This window comes from Saccopteryx leptura, chromosome 6 (assembly GCF_036850995.1).
Source record: "Saccopteryx leptura isolate mSacLep1 chromosome 6, mSacLep1_pri_phased_curated, whole genome shotgun sequence".
Lineage (NCBI taxonomy): Eukaryota > Metazoa > Chordata > Mammalia > Chiroptera > Emballonuridae > Saccopteryx > Saccopteryx leptura.
In genome coordinates this window covers 28,031,781-28,054,258 of record NC_089508.1, presented here as the reverse complement: position 1 = coordinate 28,054,258, position 22,478 = coordinate 28,031,781, and the positions used below count along the sequence as shown (strand labels likewise).

Genomic DNA, 22,478 nt, shown 5'->3' with positions numbered 1-22,478 from the left:
GAGAGATGAAGTTAATAGGGCTTGCTTGGGCTTGAAGTGTACAAAATACCAACCTTCAATTGAAGATTTAGCCAATGAAATTCAGCAACAGAAAAGTCACTAACAGGCAGGTTAGTTAAAGAATTCCCCCTCCCCCTCACTTATCTTAGTTCACGGCACCCCACACAAGTTAGATAATATCAAGACCATCAAAAGAAACCGACTGACAGATGAACAAAGAAGTTACTAAGCAGGTAAGTTAAATAATTAGTTTTTGGCTTATTAAATACAAATATATATTACAATTATATATTTTTGTTATTTAAACTATAAATATCATGAAATTATGGTTTTTTTCTCAAAGTGACACACTATCCGAGTTATGCTTGGTTTTTTGGCAAATTTTGACACACCAAGCTCAAAAGATTGCCCATCACTGGCCTAACCAGTGGTGGTGCAGTGGATACTGTGTCAATCTGGGACGCTAAGTTTCCAGGTTTGAAATCCCAAGGTCGCTAGCTTGAGCATGGGCTCATCCAGCTTGAGTGTGGGCTCATTTGGCTTGAGTACAGGTTCACCAGCTTCAGTGTGGGATCATCAAAATGATCCCATGGTTACTGGCTTGATCCCATAGTCACTGGCTTGAGTCCAAGGTTGCTGGCTTGAGAAAGGGGTCACTGGCTCAGCTGGAGTCTTCCCCCCCTCCACACCGCCCCCCATCAAGGCACACATGAGAAGCAATCAATGAACAACTAAAGTGCCGCAACTATGAGTTGATGCTTCTCATCTCTCTCCCTTCCTGTCTCTCTCTCAAGAAAAAAGTTAAGAAAATTAATTATATATCAAACTTATAAGTAAATAATGCATAGCCAACTCAAAAACATAATATAAATATCTCTCAATGATAGGAAACATAAATACAAAAGTCCAGGGTCTACTGGGTTCCTGGTTGAGAAGCAGGTGGTGGCAGCCAGGAGTTTGGTGCCCAGCTGTACAGGGACTAAAACTGCTCCACCTAAGACAGAGGACCTACCAGAGCTAGGCCAGAGCTAGGGCTGGGGTAGGACTCCCTTATAAAGAAAACAACTTGCCAACTCTGCCAGGAGCTATGGCTTACAGGAAATAACTCCCGGGAAGGTTGCAGGACACAGACACAGCTTCAAAACCAAGAAAGAAACCAGGCCACCTGCTAGTTCTGTATGCAGTATCTACAATATCACTAATATCTCTGAGGGGCAGTAATTCTAAGCCTGGTTCTAGAACGGGTCCCAGAGGCAACCATAAAACTATTATACAAGGAGAAAGTGAACACAGAGAGACAGTGAAAATTAACCAAATCTCAAAAATATTATATATCTTTTAAAAATTTTTATTTATTGATTTTAGCGAGAAAGGAAGGGAGAGGGGAAGGAGAAAGAAAGAGAGAAAGAGACAGGAACATCAATCTCTTCCTGTATGTGCCCTGACCAGGAATCAAACTGGCAACCTCTGCACTTCAGGATGATGCTAACCAGGGTGAGAATATTATATATTCTTAGTATCATACAATAACAATGCTGATATATTCTAAATGGCATTCCAGTCTCCATTTCCTGAATTAAGACGGTTTCTGGTGGTCCCTCACACCCCTCTGTATTTATATAATAAATCCTTGTTACCTAAGGGAACCAGAAAGAACCTAACACTTTTAAACCTTTTCTACCTTCCCAACAAACCAATTATCATGATAATCTAAAATATTATTTTTTAAATGCAGTAAAGTTACAAAAACCTATTTCTAACTGGCAGCATCTGACAATTGCAAAACTAAACATACAGTTTGCCACAGTTAAAGTAAAGTCTTTTGGTCCTGGTCAGGTACATCAGCTGGTTAGAGCGTCATCTGAGATGCCAAGGTTTTGGGTTCAAACACCAGTCAGGGCACAAACAAGAATCATTCAATTAATACTTAAATAAGTGAAATAACAAATCAATATTTCTTTCTCCCTCTCCATTCCTCTTTATTTTTTTTTCTTCTTTTCTAAGTGAGAGGAGGGGAGATAGATTCATGCATGCGCCCTGAGATCCACCCAGCAATCCCCATCTGGGGCCAATGCTCTGCCCATCTGGGGCCATGATCACAACCAAGCTCTTTTTAGTACCCAGGGCTGATGCACTTAAACCAACCAAACCATAGCTGTGGGAAAGGAAGAGGGGAGGAAGAGGGAGGGGGAGGGAGAAAGAGGGGAGTAAAAGGGGAGGGAGGGGGAAGGGGAGAAAGAGGGGAGGAAAGGGGAAGGAGGGGGAAGAAAAGAGAAGGAGAGGGAGGAAAGGGGAGGAGGGGAAGGGAGGGAGAGGAAAGTTGAGGGAGGGGGAAGGAGGTAGAAGAGAGGAAAGGGGAGGGAGGGGGAAGGAGGGGAGTAGAGGAAAGGGGAGGGAGGGGGAGGGGAGAAAAAAAGGAGGGGAGAAAGAGGGGAGGTCAAGGGAGGTGGGGGAGGGGGAGGGGAGAAAAAGGGGAAGGCAGGGGAAGGAGGGGGAGGAGGAGGGGCAGAAAAGCAGCCAGTTGCTTCTCCTGTGTGCCCTGACCAGGAAGCAAACACATGCCAGGCTGAAGCTCTACCACTCAGCCAACCATCTAGGGCCAGAAAAGTATCTTTATAACTAAACTTATTGACTATGTCCAAGCAAATTTAAGTGATGTAGGATCTCTCAAATTTAGCCTTCCTATTATCAACCAGACACAGGACTTCCCTACCACTAGGAAGGGAGTGGTTTCCAGCTTCAGGATGACACAATCAAAAGGTTCTGAAAAGGAATTAAAAATAGTCCCTAAAAAGAATAAGTCAGAATAAAAAGTGTGTTTTAGTAAAACAAGCATAAAATTTGTAATCTATCACTTAAATTCTAGACCTACTTCTGCCACTAGCTATGTGACTACAACTAACCTAAACTAGGCTTCAGGTTCTTTATTTATAAAACAAGGACACTTCACAAAGTCTCTTGGGCTCTACTAATTCCAACATTGTATCATTCTTTGAAAAATGATAGAAATGTTTGCTAAATGTAGACTAATTCAGCATTTACATGTTTTCTAGAGCTTCAAAGAACTTTACAAATGCTAATGATGCTTATCAACCATTCTCCCAGGGGAAAAAACTCATAAGCAGAATATAAAAAACAAAACATTTTTATGACATAGTTTTCCAAAGTATTTTTAATATGGTTACATATATGCTAGAACTTTAATTGAGGTATAATTTATACATGAAAATTTACTTTTAAGTTACACTTCTGAGTTTGAAAAACACACACAGTCAGGTAACCACCGTGATAATCAAGATATAAAACAGATCTAGACAATGAAAAAGAGCCCCAAAATGTCCTCATGACCGTTATGGTCAAACTGTCCCTATACTCCTCAGCAACGACTCATCAGTTATCTGTCCCCTTTAGTTTTGCTTACTCCAAAACATCATAAAATTGGAATCATACAGGATATGTAGCCTTTTGAGTCTGGCTCCTTTCACTTATCACGTGTTTGATTCCATCCACATTGTTGTATGCACTGACAAACAGTATTCCACTGTATGGATGTACCACAGTTTATCGATACACCCGTTGAAGTACATTTGGGTTTGTTTCCAGTCTTTGGCATTAGCATACATTTCTGTGTGACTATAAGTTTTCATTTCACTTAAGTAAATACTTAGGCATGAAGCTATTGGATCACTATGGTTAAGAGTATGTATAACTGTTTGTGAGAACTTGCCAAACTGTTTTCCAAAAAAGACTGTGCCAACAGTGAACAAGAGGTTTTTAATGGTTTTAAGGAAAACTAAGTTCAGATCCTCTCACAAATTTCATAGAAAGATCCTAAATAGATCTAGATATTTTCAGAGGAAATTATTTTCCTGTACGCTATTTATAGAAAGAAGTTAACAAAGGAAGCTAGACTTTAAAATTAGTAGTCTTTAATCTGTTTGAAATCACACTCACAGCTCTATAGGCCACTAACTCGTGTGTGTGTGTGTGTGTGTGTGTGTGTGTGTGTGTGTTTTAACCCATTCTAGCTAGAATGTGGATTTAAACTGCTTATTTAGAATGAGAAATTCCACAATATACAGATGATGCACACCTAAAACTTACATAATTTTATTAACCAATGTCACTCCAATAATATCAATTAAAAAAATTTTAACCACTAAAAAGAAAAGAAAAACAAGAATGGGAGATTCCAAGTGGTTAAGTCTGTACAAATTCTGGTTACTCTGGACATACCATAAATGGCAAGGAAGCAGAAAGAAGACATATAAATAAAAGATTTGATCTTTCCAACTCATTTGTTCAACTGGCCCTCAGAAAAAATTCTTAGTTCTTAATAAGATCACCTAATTATGAACCCTCCACTTCTCCCTATCAATCTCCTGGTTTCATTTTTTTTTAATCCAGTTTAAATTTCACAGTTCATCAATATACTCACTCCTCATATTCAATTCAATGTTTCCCATGTCTCTTTCCTCTCTCACTCTCCTAGCAACTCAAATGAACCTTTATGACTACAATAGAGCAGTGGAATACTGAAGAAAATCACATATCCAGGGAGACTGGTTACTGTCATAAATTCACAATTAACAACCTCAACCACAGCAATATTACTCTAAAAGCTCCCTGTAGTGACTGGTTTTTTGTTTATTTAACGTTGATTTTAGAGAGAAAGGGAGAATGGGAGGAAGGAGAGAGAGAAAAAGCAGAAGAAAGGGAAGAAGGAGGAAGGAGGGGGAGGGGAGGAGGGGGAGGGGAGGAGGGGAGGGGAGGAGGGGAGGGAAAGAGGGAAGGGAAGAAAGGGGAGGGAAGAAATGGGAGGGAAGAAGGGGGGAAGAAAGGGGAGGGAAGAAGGGGAGGGGAAAGAGGAGGAGGAGGAAGGGGAGGGAGAGAAGGGGGAGGAGGAAAGGGGAGGAGGATGGGAGAAACATCGATTTGTTATTCCACTTATTTATACACTCATTGGTTGATTTTTGTTTGTGCTCTGATTGGGGATCAAACCTACAGTCAGACGGTATTTATCTTCTTATTGTGCACCTGCACTACACTACAAGCCCCATGAAGGAAGAGATTATTAATTCAACTCAAACATCACTGAGAACCCACTACATGCAAGAAACTGTGAGACTTATAAAGAATAAGGCAAACTGACAAGGATCTTGTTTCCACGTAAATGTACATAATCTATTTAGGAAGAATGTATACACAACTATAATGCAAAGCAGACAATATGACATGTAGTATTAGAACAAAGTGCTATGGAATCAAAAGAGATAAAATATAGAGAAAGTGATGAATAAGAAAGTCTTCATATAAGAAGATTATGGCTTGGAAAGAAAACAAAGAAAGAGCATTCAAAGCAGACCAAACAGACTTAATAAAAAGACTAAAAGAGAGAAAGTAAAGAGTGTATAGGGAGAGGAGGTTAGAAAGATCACTGCAGCCTGACCTGTGGTGGCACAGGTGTCAAACCGCAATGCTGAGGTTGTCAGTTTGAAACCACGACTTGCCTGGTCCAAGGCACATGCAAGAAACAACTACCACAAATTGATAATACCCGTTTCTCCCCCTGCTTTTCTATCTTCTCTCTAAAATCAGTAAATATTTACAAATTCAATTAAAGATCATTGCAGCTAGACTTTCCAGGAACTATTCAGTAATGTTTGATGATGTTAGGAAACAGGAAACAATTTTCAGTGAGTGTGATACAGAACTTAACTTCACCCATTATAAAATGAAAGTTTTTTGTTTTTTTCTTTTGTTTTGTTTTTACAGAGACAGAGAGAGATAGACAGGAACAGACAGACAGGAACGGAGAGAGATGAGAAGCATCAGTTTTTCATTGCGGCTCCTTAGTTGTTCATTGATTGCTTTCTCATATGTGCCTTGACCACGGGCCTTCAGCAGACCAAGTAACTCCTTGCTCAAGCCAGCGACCTTGGGTCCAAACTGGTGAACTTTGCTCAAACCAGTTGAGCCCGCGCTCAAGCTGGCGACCTCGGGGTCTCGAACCTGGGTCCTCCGCATCCCAGCCCGACGATCTATTCACTGGCCACCGCCTGGTCAAGCTAAAGTTTTTTTATTTTTTTATTAAAAAAAATGTTTTTTATTTTAGTGAGAGGAGAGGAGATAGATACCCTGACCAGGATCCACCAGACAAGTCCACTAGGAGGTGATGCTCTGTCCTTTTGAGGCTGCTGCTCAGCTGCAACCAGAGCCATTTTTAGCACCTGAGGCGGAGGCCATAGAGCCATCCTCAGCACCCAAGGCCAACTGGCTTGAGTCAATCAAGCCATGGCTGCAGGAGGGGGAGAGAGAGAAAGAAGAGGGGTGGAAAAGCAGATGGTCGCTTCTCCTGTGTCCTGACGAGGAATCAAACCTGGGACATCCACACACTAGGTCAATGCTCTACCACTGAGCCAACTAGCCAGGGCCAGAAGTATTTTTTTTTTTTTTTTTTTACAGAGACAGAGAGAGAGTTAGAGAGAGGGATAGACAGGGACAGACAGACAGAAACAGAGAGATGAGAAGCATCAATCATTAGTTTTTCGTTGCGCATTGCGACACCTTAGTTCAGGGGTCGGGAACCTATGGCTCACGAGCCAGATGTGGCTCTTTTGATGGCTACAGACAAATATTTAATAAAAATAATAACAACGTTAAAAATATAAAACATTCTCATGTATTATAATCAAATCATTTCCTACCGCTCATGTTCATGGTTGTGAGTGGCTGGAGCCAATCACACCTGTCCTCCGGGACCACACCAAATTTTTATTGGATAATGTATAACGTACACAGGTTGTTGTATGGCTCTCACAGAATTACATTTTAAAATATGTGGTGTTCATGGCTCTCTCAGCCAAAAAGGTTCTCGACCCCTGCCTTAGTTGTTCATTGATAGCTTTCTCATATGTGCCTTGACCGCGGGCCTTCAGCAGACCAAGTAACCCCTTGCTCGAGCCAGTGACCTTGGGCCCAAGCTGGTGAGCTTTAGCTCAAACCAGATGAGCCCGTGCTCAAGCTGGCGACCTCAGGGTCTCGAACCCGGGTCCTTGGCATCCCAGTCCGACGCTCTAGCCACTGCGCCACCGCCTGGTCAGGCCAGAAGTATTTTCAAGTAATTAAAAACTAATGCCCTTTCCAGGTCTAAATTCCAAATGATGGAGCTCATACAGATAACTAGATTTTTTATTATTATTATTGATTTTAGAGAGAGAGAAAGGGATAGAGATAGAAACAATGATCTGTGCCTATATGTGTGCTGACCAAGGATCAAAACTGCAACCTTTGCGACTCGGGATGAGATGCTCTACTCAACCAAGCTGTCTGGCTATGGATACAGACAACTAGTTTTAAAGTAAAAGATGCTTGGTATGCATAGTGGGGGCTGGCCCTGGGTGAACTCTGAGCCCACGCCTCTTGAGAGAATGAGGGCCTGCCAGAAGCAGACAAGGAGCCACCTGAGCCTGGCTGCAGTGCAAGAAGGATAAAGGGCAGGGGACGGAGATGATAACAACACCAAAGCACCCAAAGCATCCTGTGGTCTGGGGTCTTCACCCGGTGGGAAGCCACTTAACTGATGGGTGAGCCTTCAACATCCAGGGCCACAGCTTAAGGTCACCCTGGGTTTCCAAACCCCAGGCTCTCCTAGGCCAAGGTCTCCAAAGTGAGCACAGAAATTAAGAGGCGTCCTTTGGTTTATGAAGATCACATGTCTATCCATTCATTCACTTACTAACTATTCATTCATTCCACAAACACTGAGAGCCTACTTTGCTAGGCAATTGGAGGATATTAAAAAATAAACAAACGCATTTGGGGCCTGACAAAGAGTAAGTATACTTAGTGTTAGCTATTAGACACATACTGCGTGTATATAAACAGATCCACTTTGGGGTCATTAGTTCAAGAAACAGTTAGCCACCTTTCTGACTACACAGTTTACCATCTGTTTGGCCCTGCTTCTAGTTCACTGATTTAGAGCAAGTTAATTCTCTTTCCTAAGCATCTGGCTTCCTCACCTATGAATGAGACTAATAAAATATTGTAAGATTTCTGTGAGGATCCATTTAGATGAGTGTGTGAGTACACTGGCTATGCAAGCCAGCCCTTGATGAAAATTAGCTACTGTGATTATTCTTCATAACCATTATCAACAAGCATGTACAGAGAGCCTAATATTACCAGACCCTGTGCTCAGCCACAGAGGGTCTTTTTAAAAAATAGGATGTCATGAAAAATGTAAGTCAGGGGTGATACTGTCCTAAAACAGTGATTTTCTACCTTTTTCATCTCATGGCACACATAAACTACTAAAATTTTGTGGCACATCAAAAAATGTCTTTTTTGCCTATCTGACAAAAAAATAGGTATAATGTTGATTCATTCACACCAGACAGCTACTATTTTTGCAGTTGTCATTTTTTTACTTGACAATCTAATGGAAAAGAGGTTAGTGCCCTGACTAAATAGTCAAGTATTGCTTGTTTTAAAAATTCTTGCAGTGAACTGGTTGAAAATCACTGTTCTAAAATAAAAAGCTAAAAAAGACAAAAAAGTAAAGTAAAAGGTGCTCATTAAAAACACGTTTGGCCTGACCAGGTGGTGGCGCAGGGAATAGTGTTGGACTGGGATGCGGAAGGACCCAGGTTTGAGACCCCGAGGTCGCCAGTTTGAGCGTGGGCTCATCTGGTGTGAGCAAAAAGCTCACCAGCTTGGACCCAAGGTAGCGAGCAAGGGGTTACTCAGTCTGCTGAAAGCCCATGGTCAAGGCACATATGAGAAAGCAATCAATGAACAACTAAGGTGTTGCAACGAAAACCTGATGATTGATGCTTCTCATCTCTCTCTCCGTTTCTGTCTGTCTGTCCTTATCTATCCCTCTCTCTGACTCTCCCTGTGTCTCTGAAATAAATAAATAAATAAATAAATAAATAAATAAATAAATAAACAAACCGCACGTTTGATCACCCTGGCTGGTTCGCTCAGTTGGTTAGTACATCACCCTGAAACAAGGTTGTGGGTTCGATTCCCAGTCGGGGCACATATAGGAAGCAACCAATGAATGCACAAATAAGTGGAACAACAAATGAATGCCTCTCTCTCTCTCTCTCTCTCCCCCCCCTCCCCCCTCCACCCGTCTCTCTAAAGTATCAATTGATAAAAAATATAAAAAAAAACAGCCTGGCCCTGGCCGTTTGGCTCAGTGGTAGAGTGTCGGCCTGGCGTGCAGAAGTCCCAGGTTCGATTCCCAGCCAGGGCACACAGGAGAAGCGCCCATCTGCTTCTCCACCCCTTCCCCTCTCCTTCCTCTCTCTCTCTCTCTTCCCCTCCCGCAGCCAAGGCTCCATTGGAGCAAAGATGGCCTGGGCACTGGGGATGGCTCCTTGGCCTCTGCCCCAGGCGCTAGAGTGGCTCTGGTCGCAACAGAGCAACGCCTCGGAGGGGCAGAGCATCACCCCCTGGTGGGCAGAGCGTTGCCCCCTGGTGGGCGTGCCGGGTGGATCCCGGTCAGGCGCATGCGGGAGTCTGTCTGACTGTCTCTCCCCATTTCCAGCTTCAGAAAAATACAAAAAAATACAAAAAAAAAAACCAGCCTGACCAGGCAGTGGCACAGTGGATAGAGCATTGGACTAGGATGTGGAGGACCCAGGTTCGAGATCCCGAGGTCGCCAGCTTGAGCACGGGCTTATCTGGTTTGAGCAAAGCTCACCAGCTTGGACCCAAGGTCACTGGCTTAAGCAAGGGGTTACTCGGTCTGCTGAAGGTCCATGGTCAAAGCACATATGAGAAAGCAATCAATGAACAACTAAGGTATCACAACAAAAAACTAATGATCGATGCTTCTCATCTCTCTCCGTTCCTGTCTGTCTGTCCCTATCTATCCCTCTCTCTGACTCTCTGTCTCTCAAAACAAAACAAAACAAACAAAAAACACATTTCATCAATTTCATGGGGAATTTATCATGATTTTTAAGATGGTCTTACATTATCAGTCTAAACACCAATTTTCAAAAGTCCTACTTGTTCTCTCCAAAATTTTAATCTAAAGGGAGTATTTTCTTTTTTTTAGGTGAGAGAAGGGGAGATAGGCAGATTCCTGCATGCACCATGACTGTGATCCATCTGGCAAACCCGTTCTGGGGCCGTCGTTCAAATACTGAGCTATTTTTAGCACCTGAGCCCGAAGCGCTTGTACCAACTGAGCCATCCTTAGCGCCCGGGGCCACACTCAAACCAACTGAGCTACTGGCTGCAGGAGGGGAAGAAGAGGAGGAGAAGCAGACGGTCGCTTCTTCTGTGTGCCCTGACCAGGAATTGAACCCAGGACATCCTTACGCCAGGCTGACACTCTATCCACTGAGCCACCAGCCAGGGCCCAAAGGAAGTATTTTCAACAACATGAAGGAACCAAGAAATGTAATAAGTCAAACAGAGAAGGACAGATACCACATTATTTTATTTATATGTGTAATCTAAAAAAAAACAACAAAAAAACAATAAACCAAAGAAAATAAAAACAGACATATAGATATAGAGAGCAAGTTGATGACTGTCAAAGGGGAGGAGGTAAGGAGCTAGGAATAAAAAAAGTGGTACAGAGAGCAAAAAAAGGAAAGAAACTATAGTATAAAGCAATAAAATAATCTACTTTACATGATGAGTTAAAAATACCTATTAAAATAATCAATTTGCACCTATATATCACTTCAAACTCTTGAGTAATACACACACACACACACACACACACACACACACACACACACACACATACCCCAAAGGGAGTATGAAATGGGGCTATGGGGGCAGGGAGCATTCAAGATATTTAATATTACACCTAGTCCAAATTTAAAAGTAAACTAATTACACACTTCCAAAAAGAAAAGCCAAGTATTTAGCACTATTCTCAAAAGTCAAGAGTCATATTTTTACTGGTATTAATTTATAACACTTCCATAAGCCTTTAAAGAATCTTACTGACAGGTGGTCATATATTCATTCAATAAGAATGTATTGATTAACAATCAAACCCCAGAGAGTCTATCCAGAGCTAGAGCACTATACACAAAATCACAGAATTTTAAAGATTGAGAGATTTATTAGAATAATAACTACAATTTTAAAGAATAACAAAGTGAGAGGGTAGGACCTCACCACACCAGATATTTATTACAAAGCTGCAGTAAATAAAGAGAGTATAGTACTGCCCTGGCTGGTAGCTCAGTTGGTCAAAGTGTTGTCTAATACACCAAGGTTGTGGATTTGATCCCCAGTCAGGGTACATGAAAGATTCAACCACTGAATGTATAAATGAATGAAATACATCAATGTTTCTCTTTCTCTCTCTCTCTCCCCCATGCCCTTCCTCTTTCTCAAATCAATAAAAATTAGACAACAAAAAAGGACAATATACTACTGGCTCAGGGAAAAGCAAATAGAGTGTAAAAAACATAGAAATATGATATATAACTTAAGATCCTCACTGATGATCAGTGAGAAATGAATGTTACTCAATAAATGATGTTGGCCTGATCTGTGGTGGCGCAGTGGATAAAGCGCCCACCTGGAATGCTGAGGTCGCTACTTTGGAACCCTGGTCTTGCCTGGTGAAGGCACATACAAGAAGCAACTCTAAGTTGATGCTTCCTGCTCCTCCCTGCTTTTCTCCCTCTCATTCCTCTTTCTAAAATCAACATATAAAATCTATAAATAAAGGTGTTGGTACCACTTATTTTCTATATGAAAAAACTGAAATATTCATTATTTCATTATAGTTTTTAGACTAATTTAAATATTTCAACATTAAAAATTTTTTTAAGTCCAATACCATCATTTTATGAAAGAAGATCAAGAGAAGTTAAAAACATTTAGTCATGCTTCACCTGTAGTGGTGCAGTGGATAAAGTATTGACCTGGAATGCTGAGGTCGCTGGTTCAAAATCCTGGGCTTGCCTGGTTAGCAAGAAGCAACTAGTACAAGTTGATGCTTCCCTGTTCCTCCCTCCCTTTCTCTCTCCTCTCTCTAAAATCAATAGATAACCTGACCTGTGGTGGCGCAGTGGATAAAGTATCGACCTGGAAATGCTGAGGTCGCCGGTTTGAAACCCTGGGCTTGCCTGGTCAAGGCACATATGAGAGTTGATGCTTCCAGCTCCTCCCCCACTTCTCTGTCTCTCTCTCTCCCTCTCTCTCCTCTCTAAAAAAATGAATAAATAAATAAAAAATCAATAGATAAAAATCTTAAAAGAAATAAAAAGCATTTAGCCAAATCAGAGTATATAGCAGCACAAGAATTAAACCCATATTTCACGATTTGTTAACTCAAGAATTTACATCCTCGGTGTGCTCTCCCTCCCAGGAGCACACCTCCGCCTTTATCTTTCCCCTCTCCTTCCCCCACAGGCATGCATCTCCTAAACTGTTAGGGTCGCCACCCGGCTTTCCACCAGGGAGCTGTGGGCAGCAGAGGTTCACCTCGGGCTGAACCCCAGAACCTGTCTCCAGGGCCCCCTTCATTCTGACTTCTCAGTGAGCCAAAGTATCTTTGCCTAGGCTCACCTGCTGCTTCTTCTAAGTGCTTCCTTGTTTCACTCTCCCCAGCTTTAATAAATGTACTTTTTAAATAAAAAAATAAAGAATTTACATTCTCTCATTCAAAATATACAAAACACTTCCCATCCACCCCAACCTTTTTTTTGTTGTTGTTTTTTGTGATAGAGACAGAATCAGAGAGAGGGACAGAGACAGACAGGCAGCAGGAAGGGAGAGACACAAGAAGCATCAATTCTTCCTTGCGGCACCTTAGTTGTTCATTGATTACTTTCTCATATGTGCCTTGGCTGGGAGGCTACAGCAGACTGAGTGACCCCTTGCTCGAGCCAGCAACCTTGGGCTCAAGCTGGTGAGCTTTGCTCAAACGAGATGAGCCAGCACTCAAGCTGGCGACCTCAGGGTCTCAAACCTGGGTCCTCCGCATCCCAGTCTGACGCTCTATCCACTGCGCCACCACCTGGTCAGGCTCAACCCCAACTTCTTTACATCAAATTTGATATCAACAATGACACCAAACCAGAAGTGGAGGAAGTCACAAAAGGTGTGGTGAAGGAAAAAGCCAATACTTCCATTTCTTTCCATTCTCAAATTTTCTTTCAAAGAAATTGGCAAAATATCTAGCCTTCCCTCAAAGATTAATCTTACTTCAACCCAAACTAATGACAAAGATGAGTTCCATGGTTTCAGTATGCAGGGAATCGGGAAAAAAAATATTTTTAAGAACTGTGATTCTGTGTCAACACATCATAAATATCTATGAATATCAAGTATTTGCCTGACCTGTGGTGGCGCAGTGGATAAAGCATCAATCTGGAAATGCTGAGGTCGCTGGTTTGAAACCCTGGGCTTGCCTGGTCAAGGCACATATAGGAGTTGATGCTTCCAGCTCCTCCCCCCTTCTCTCTCTCTATCTCTCTCTCTCCCTCTCTCTCTCCTCTTTAAAAAAAAAAAAAAAAAGTATTTAGGCAGTGCTATTAGGCCTAACATTTTTCAGACACAAAATTCATCAACCTTAAATCTAACTCAGTTTGATTCCAGACAATGTTAAACATTTACACTTAGAGATTTTCACAAAGACCAGTTAAACAAACACTGCTGACTGTCTGAAAGTACGGTAACTTCTCCAACTCCACCACTCAATTAAGGTAAAGAAAGAAGCCCTGGCCGGTTGGCTCAGCGGTAGAGCGTCGGCCTAGCGTGCGGAGGACCCGGGTTCGATTCCCGGCCAGGGCACACAGGAGAAGCGCCCATTTGCTTCTCCACCCCTCCGCCGCGCTTTCCTCTCTGTCTCTCTCTTCCCCTCCCGCAGCCAAGGCTCCATTGGAGCAAAGATGGCCCGGGCGCTGGGGATGGCTCCTCGGCCTCTGCCCCAGGCGCTAGAGTGGCTCTGGTCGCAATATGGCGACGCCCAGGATGGGCAGAGCATCGCCCCCTGGTGGGCAGAGCGCCGCCCCATGGTGGGCGTGCCGGGTGGATCCCGGTCGGGCGCATGCGGGAGTCTGTCTGACTGTCTCTCCCTGTTTCCAGCTTCAGAAAAATGAAAAAAAAAAAAAAAAAAAAAAAAAAAAAAAAAAAAAAAAGAAAGAAATGACATCTTTTCTAGGAAAGCACTCAGTATCAGGTTACTAGGGTTGTCCACCATCTGTTAATTCAGATAAAACTGTCCTTCTATAAATCAACCCCCTAGGATACATTACAGAAGTACTGATAGTAACAGGAAAGAAACTGGTAGAGAGCCTATTTGCAAACTTAGAAATCTCAACTTAAACTTTGGCTAACACAACCACATAACAATATGCTCTATCAAGAATGCAAAATTGGCCTGACCTGTGGTGGTGCGGTGGATAAAGTGTTGACCTGGAATGCTGAGGTCACTGGTTCGAAACCCTGGGCTTGCCAGGTCAAGGCACATAGAGCAAGCAATCAATGAACAACTAAAGTGAAGCAACTATGAGTTGATACTTCTCTTTCCCCCTCTTCTCTCTGTGTAAAATCAATATATAAATCTTTAAAAAATACAACTAGCCTGTGACCCAACATTTTCACTTCTAAGTAGCCAAAAGAAATGAAATATGGTCACAAAAAGAACTGTACAAGAGCCTGACCAGGCGGTGGCACAGTGGATAGAGCGTCGGACTGGGATGCGGAGGACCCAGGTTCGAGACCCCGAGGTCACCAGCTTGAGCGTGGGCTCATCTGGTTTGAGCAAAAGCTTACCAGCTTGGACCTAAGGTTGCTGGCTTGAGCAAGGGGTTCCTCGGTCTGCTGAAGGCCCACAGTCAAGGCACATATGAGAAAGCAATCAATGAACAACTAAGGTGTCACAATGAAAAACTGATGGTTGATGCTTCTCATCTCTCTTTGTTCCTGTCTGTTCCTATCTATCCCTCTCTGACTCTCTGTCCTTGTAAAAAAAAAAAAGAAAGAAAAAAGAACTGTACAAGAATATTTATAGCACCCTTATTCATAATAGGCAAAAACCAAAAATATTGCAAATATCTACCAATAGAATTGAAAAACAAAATCTGGTATATCTATAAAATAGAATACTAGGCCACCTAGAAAGTGATCTGTTGTTTATAATAGTGATGTAAATTTATTATTTAATGAAAATGTCTTATTTTTATGAAATTCTGTCTCATTTTAAAATACACTTAGTTGAAGATAATTTTTACCCGAAAAACAACCTTATTTTTTGTTTAGTAACTCACTTGAGTTTTCTTGCCATGATTAAACTTTTGAGGAATTTTTTTTTTGAGGAATTTTTTAACTGCTGCTTTTAAGACAAATCCCAGGGTTTTATTAAATGATACTCCTATAGAAACTCTTAAATATATTTGTGTATATATATTTTTTTTTTATGCATTCTTGGTGTATGTTTATCCTGAGTAAAATGCTTTCTCCAGAAACTACCCACATATAGAAAAAGGACTAGCTTATAATGGCTACTATGATGATACGATGAAAGCCTTAAGGAGATACAATTTGGACTTGAAGTAAAATGAATACTTAAACTGTTCCCTTAATAAAAATAATAATAATAATAATAATATAAGTATATAAAACAGAGTGAATCTAAAAAGCATGTTAAGCAAAAGAATTCAAGATAAAAAGGATATAGTAGAGCCACTTCTTTATCCATGGTTTTGCTTTCCATGGTTTCAGTTACTTATGGTCAGCCACATTCCAAAAATATTAAAATTTCCCAACCATTGACATCGTCTGTTCTTGACATCCAATCATCAGCATTGTCATGGCTTAATGCTCCAGGATAATCCAAAAGAGGATGATCCTTCTATGAAAATTAATAAAGCGAAACCTCACTACTACTGAAGTAATGGGTCTTAGTAGTAATTAAAGTCTTAGTAGACTTTAATATAAGTCTACTCCAGGGAAACCTCCTGACTCTAATGTCCGGGGGCCAGAAGGGGGAGCCATAATATAGTTTCACTAGGGGTTCATTGCAGGAAGAACTGTCAATTACAGACCCCAACAGGAAAGAATCACCAGTTACACATCCATATAGGAAAGGTGTACAGTGCATCTCCCACAAGAAATCGAATACCCCAGCAACTCAACCAATGAGAAAGCCTCATAACCCTGAACTACTGCTTTTATCCAATGAAATTTCATTCAAAACAATCCCTCCCAATTTTCTCCTTTTTCTCAATAAAATAATGGTCTTCTCCTTTGTTTGATGGCTTTTGCTATAGTTTTCTTGTCCTGAATTCCAATTTTTTGCTGTACCCAAATAAACCCATTTTTGCTGGTAAAATACGGTTTTACTCCTAAGGTCAATATGATGTATAGTCAGAAGGTCAATCGTTTCCTCAAGCTCCATCACAATGACTTCGTCATTCACCTCAGTTCATCTCATGTAGGCATTTTATCACCTCACATTAACATAAGAAAGATGAGTACAGTATGATAACATACTTGCAGAGAGATCACATTCACATAACTTATTATAGTATATTGTTATAATTTTTTTTTTACTTTATCAATCTCACATCATCACAAGAAAAGTAAACAGAGTACAGTAAGATATTTTGAGAGATACCACATTCATATAACTTTTATTAAAATATATTGTCATAGTTTTTCTACTTTATTACTGTTGTTAATCTTTTACTATGTCAACATTATAAATTAACTTTATTATAGGTATATATATATAAATCATATATATATAAATCATATATATATATATATGAAAAAAACCAGTACAGAAAGAGTTTGGTACTATCCCCTGGGAATTTTAAAACATATCCCCCACAGATATGCAGAGACTATACTGTACATATTATTCCATTTATATGAAATTCAAGGACAAAATTAGAAAGTATTGCAGGTAGGGAGGGCAAAGCTAAACTGAAAGGGCCATACAACAACTTTTTGCTGATCATTTATATGTAAATTAAGTCACAGCTTTGAATATAATCTATCCCTAGTTCCATATAAAAATTAACATCAACTCAAAATAAAAATAAAAAAACAAAAAAGAACAGAAACCTAATTTCACAAAAAGGAAACACTTATCATATTTTAAATCAAATAAATACAAATTCCAGAAACCAGTTACTATTTTCTCCCTATCAAATTAGCAAAATTTTTTATTTTTTTTTAGAAATTTGCCTTCACTTCTGGACTCTGAGAGTGGGAATATGTGACTTCTTTTAATTATTTTTTTATTTACTTATTCATTTTTTTAGAGGGGGGAGAGAGAGAGAGAGAGAGAGAGAGAGAGAGAGAGAGAGAAGGGGGTTGGAGCAGGAAGCTTCAACTCCCATATGTCCAGGGTTTTGAACCGGCAACTTCAGCATTCCAGGTCGATGCTTTATCCACTGCGCCACCACAGGTCAGGCAGCAAATATTTTTAAATGATAACACTGCTGGCAAGATATATATCTCAATCACACACCTTGCAAATGTAAATGTAAATTGGTACACACTTTCTAGAAATCAATTGTGCAATGTTTTGCTCTCTTGAGAGCCCTAAGAAATGTACACCTTGACTTGATAAGTTCCAGTTATAGGAATCTAAAAAATATAGAAATGTATGCCTGACCAGGTGATGGCACAGTGGATAGAGAGCCAACTTGGTATGCTGAGCACCCAGGTTCGAAACCCCAAGGTTGCTGACTTGAGCACAGGCTCACCAGCTTGAGCACTGGATCATAGACAGGACCCATGATCACTGGTTTTGAGTCCAGAGGTCGCTGGTTTGAAGGCCACGGTCACTGGCTTGAGTCCCCCAGTCAAAGCACGTATGAGAAAGCAATCAATGAACAACTAAACTGCCACAACTGTGAGTTGATGCTTCTCATTTTTCTCCCTTCCTGTCCATCTCTGTCTCTCTCCCTCTCTCTCATTGAAATATACATAATATAAATTTGTGTCTAGCAATATTCACTAGAGTTTTGTTTATATTAATTGGAAATTTACAAATCTAAATATGAACACTATGAAAATTGGTTGCATAAATGAAGATATAGCCTGACCAGGCGGTGGTGCAGTGGATAGAGTGTCGGACTGGGATGTGGAGGACCCAGGTTCGAGACCCCGAGGTCGCCAGCTTGAGCGCGGGCTCATCTTGTTTGAGCAAAGCTCACCAGCTTGGATCCAAGGTCGCTGGCTCGAGTAAGAGGTTACTTAGTCTACTGTAGCCCCATGGTCAAGGCATATATGAGAAAGCAAATCAATGAACAACTAATGTGTCGCAAGGAAAAACTAATAATTGATGCTTCTCATCTCTCTCCATTCCTGTCTGTCTGTCCCTATCTATCCCTCTCTCTGACTCTCTCTCTGTAAAAAAAAAACAAAAAAAAACAACAACCATAAATGAAGATATAGCCATTAATGTTTTTCAGCTGTTTTAAACTTTTCAATTAACTGTAATGATATTAGAATGCATCTTTTCGAAAAAGAGCAGACTCCAAAATTATTATATATATATATATATACAGTAAAGTATGCATGAGGAAAAAAATAGTCAGTAAATGTTGATGTATTTTTTTTTGTTGTTGTATTTTTCTGAAGCTGGAAACGGGGAGACAGTCAGACAGACTCCCGCATGCGCCCAACCGGGATCCACCCGGCACACCCACCAGGGGCGAGGCTCTGCCCCTCCGGGGGCGTCGCTCTGCCGCGACCAGAGCCACTCCAGCGCCTGGGGCAGAGGCCAAGGAGCCATCCCCAGCGCCCGGGCCATCCCTGCTCCAATGGAGCCTCGGCTGCAGGAGGGGAAGAGAGAGACAGAGAAGAAGGAGGGGGGGGGGTGGAGAAGCAAATGGGTGCCTCTCCTATGTGCCCTGGCCGGGAATCGAACCCGGGTCTCCTGCACAGCAGGCCGACGCTCTACCACTGAGCAAACCGGCCAGGGCCGATGTAATTTTTTTTTTTTAAATAATAATTAGGGGCCAACATCATGTAAACTATAGTTATAGCTCTTAAGTGTCTAGGATTCATAGTAAGAACACAAGTGATACCCCTCACTCACTAGGTCTACTGGAGGGGGAGAAAAAGAAAAAAATAATAAGAACATTCATTAAAGGAACACACTGTTAAATAATTACAGACAGAGGAAGAGCCAACTTATCAAATGAAGTCAGAGTCTTTCAGGGCATGGTAACAGATCTATAACAAGAAAGTTACAGAAGTCAGTACCATGCAAATATACACCAATTATGTTTAATTTGAGCAAGAGAAAATATTGAGATGATTTAGTGATTTTCCATAGTACTGAACTCAGCTCTTTCATAAAGAAACAAAAGAAGAAGGGAAAGGCACAGCAAGAAGTCAAGCCAGAAACCTGATTTCCCAGGAAATTAGTTCTTACTTGGCAAAGTACTGGCCTCAGAGTCACAAGGCGCAGAACTCTACAGAGATGAGAAATATAAATTCAAATACTCTGAAAGATACATACTTTTCCCTTTGCTCTTAAGACCTCCAAAAGAGAATAATTAATGCCTATTAAAACATATGGAAAGTTGAAAGCATCATTTAGTTAACTGTTCTACAAAGAGAATACGTTTCTTTCAAAATGCTAAGTTTCCCAAGTTGTAAAATAACTATTTTTATAATTTTTAAATGAAAAGTAAAATACCATGCTATTTATAACTTTCAACTAGGATTACATGGAATAACTTTGATATTAATGGTATTAATTCTGGATTTTAAATTTAACAAGGTTAGGCCCTGGCCAGTTGGCTCAGTGGTAGAGCGTCGGCCTGGCGTGCAGAAGTCCCGGGTTCGATTCCCGGCCAGGGCACACAGGAGAAGCGCCCATCTGCTTCTCCACCCCTCCCCCTCGCCTTCCTCTCTGTCTCTCTCTTCCCCTTCCGCAGCCGAGGCTCCATTGGAGCAAAGATGGCCCGGGCGCAGGGGATGGCTCCTTGGCCTCTGCCCCAGGTGCTGGAGTGGCTCTGGTCGCAACAGAGCGACGCCCTGGAGGGGCAGAGCATCGCCCCCTGGTGGGCAGAGAGCTTCGCCCCTGGTGGGCGTGCCGGGTGGATCCCGGTTGGGCGCATGCGGGAGTCTGTCTGACTGTCTCTCCCCGTTTCCAGCTTCAGAAAAATAAAAAAATAAAAAATAAATAAAATTAAATTAAAAAAAAAATTTAACAAGGTTAATAAAAATCCTTAAAATTTTTCTCCATAATGTTTTTATATAGAACATTTCCTTGATTTCAAATTCAAAAAGTTGAATTTCCAATTAAAAAATAAATTTCCAATTAAAAAAAATAAAGCATTGGCCCTGGCCAGTTAGCTCAGTCATTAAAGCATCATTCTGAAACACCAAGGTTGCAGGTTTGATCCCCTGGCCAGGATAATATGGGAAGCGACCAATAAATGCACAACTAAGTGGAACACTAATGAATGATTCCTTTTCTCCCTCTCTATCTTCCTCTGTCTCTCTAAAATCAATTAAAAAAATAAAATAAAAGCCCTGGCCGGTTGGCTCAGCAGTAGAGCGTCGGCCTAGCGTGCGGAGGACCAGGGTTCGATTCCCGGCCAGGGCACACAGGAGAAGCGCCCATTTGCTTCTCCACCCCTCCACCGCGCTTCTCTCTGTCTCTCTCTTCCCCTCCCGCAGCCAAGGCTCCATTGGAGCAAAGATGGCCCGGGCGCTGGGGATGGCTCTGTGGCCTCTGTCTCAGGCGCTAGAGTGGCTCTGGTCGCAACATGGCGACACCCAGGATGGGCAGAGCATCGCCCCATGGTGGGCGTGCCGGGTGGATCCCGGTCGGGCGCATGCGGGAGTCTGTCTGACTGTCTCTCCCTGTTTCCAGCTTCAGAAAAATGAAAATAAATAAATAAATAAATAAAATAAAATAAAAAATAAAGCCTTAATATGTGAGCTTCCTTTAGAAAAAGATTACATGATATAATCAAAAAGGGTCTTAATATAAAAAGGTAATAAGATAGGCAAGTTATAAAGGGGGGGACATAGTGAAGAAGAGAGAGAGAAAAAAGAGGGGGTATAATAGAAGCTTTTCTTCAAGTCACCTGTTTAAAAACCTGACCCTGCTTTCCATTAAATGGTCCAGCATTGAAGCTACTATGGAACTGTGGACACAAGGTTGCCAAGTATGCAGAAAAATGGCAGTTGAATTTCATTTAATGTTCAAGTGTAAAGTAATGTAAGAATGAAATTATACAACTGAATATTTAAATCAGAGGGTTCATTTATTCTAAAATGCTTGCCTCAACACCATGACCCCAAGAGCCACCCAATACCAAAAGGCCAATAAATTGCTACTTGAAAGAATTAGTAACAAAGAAGAAAAGGTTATTAATTTTGTGACAAACAAATCAACAATAGGTAACAGTCTCAACAAATGGTGCTGGGACAACTAGATATCCATATTGAAAAAATTAAGTTGGGTCCCTTTTCTCCATACCATGCACAAAAATTAACCCAAAATGGATCATAGACCTAAATGTAAGAATACTACAAAATTATTAGAAGAAAATATAAGCATTAATATTCATGACCCTGAATTAAGAGGTAGTTTCTCAGATATAATACCAAAAGCATAAGCAAAAACAAGTTGGACTTCATCAAAATGAAAAGCTTTTGTGCTTCAAAGGACACCATGAGGAAAGTGAAAACACAACCCACATACTGGAAAAAAAATGTATATGCAAATCGTTTATGATAAGGAATTTGTATCTACAATACAGAAATATTTTTTATAACTCATAATTCGATAACATAAATATTCCTTTTTTTTTTTTTACATTATTTATTTGAGAGAGGCAGGGAGAGAGAGAGGCAGGAACATCGAGCTGCTGCTGTGTGTGCCCTGACTGGGGAATCGAACCAGCAAGCTCCTTGCCCTGGGATGATGCTTCAACCAAAAAGCCAGGTCCAATATCCCCATTTTAAAAAAGGACAAAGTATCTGAATAGATATTTCTCCAAAGAAGATATACAAATGGCTAATAAACCAATGAAATAATTCTCTACATCATTAGCTGACAGAAAAATGCAAAAGAACACCACAATGAATTATCACATCACATCTTAACTGCAATGGCTATAATTGAAAGACAGATATAATAACAAGTGGTAGTGAGAACAGAAAAATTAGAATTCCCATTCCCACTGCTGGTGGGAATATAAAATGGAAAAGCTACTTTGGAAAACTAAGTTACCATATGACCCAGCAATTCCACTACTACATATATAGCTAAGAGGAAAAAAACACATGTCCATACAAAAACTTCTACATGAATGCTCATAGCAGCTTTATTTCAATAGCCAGAAACTAGAAACAATCCAATGCCTATCAACAGGAGAATAGATTTCAACAACTGTTATCCATATACTTGAATACTACTCAGCAATCCAAAGGAATATATTACTGATACACAAAATAACAGACACATCTTGAATTAATTAGGCTGAGTGGAAGAAGCC

The 22,478-nt window shown here is 40.9% G+C and overlaps 1 protein-coding gene and 1 non-coding gene across 9 annotated transcripts in view; both read right to left on the bottom strand.

Moving 5' to 3' along the window:
• Nucleotides 1-22,478, bottom strand: part of NUMB (NUMB endocytic adaptor protein) — a 177,174-nt gene that overhangs the window by 137,685 nt on the left and 17,011 nt on the right. The gene's annotated exons all lie outside the window — the stretch shown is intronic.
• On the bottom strand, nt 18,863-18,938 carry TRNAS-GCU (transfer RNA serine (anticodon GCU)). Its single transcript has one exon. It is a non-coding gene; the product is annotated as a tRNA-Ser (tRNA).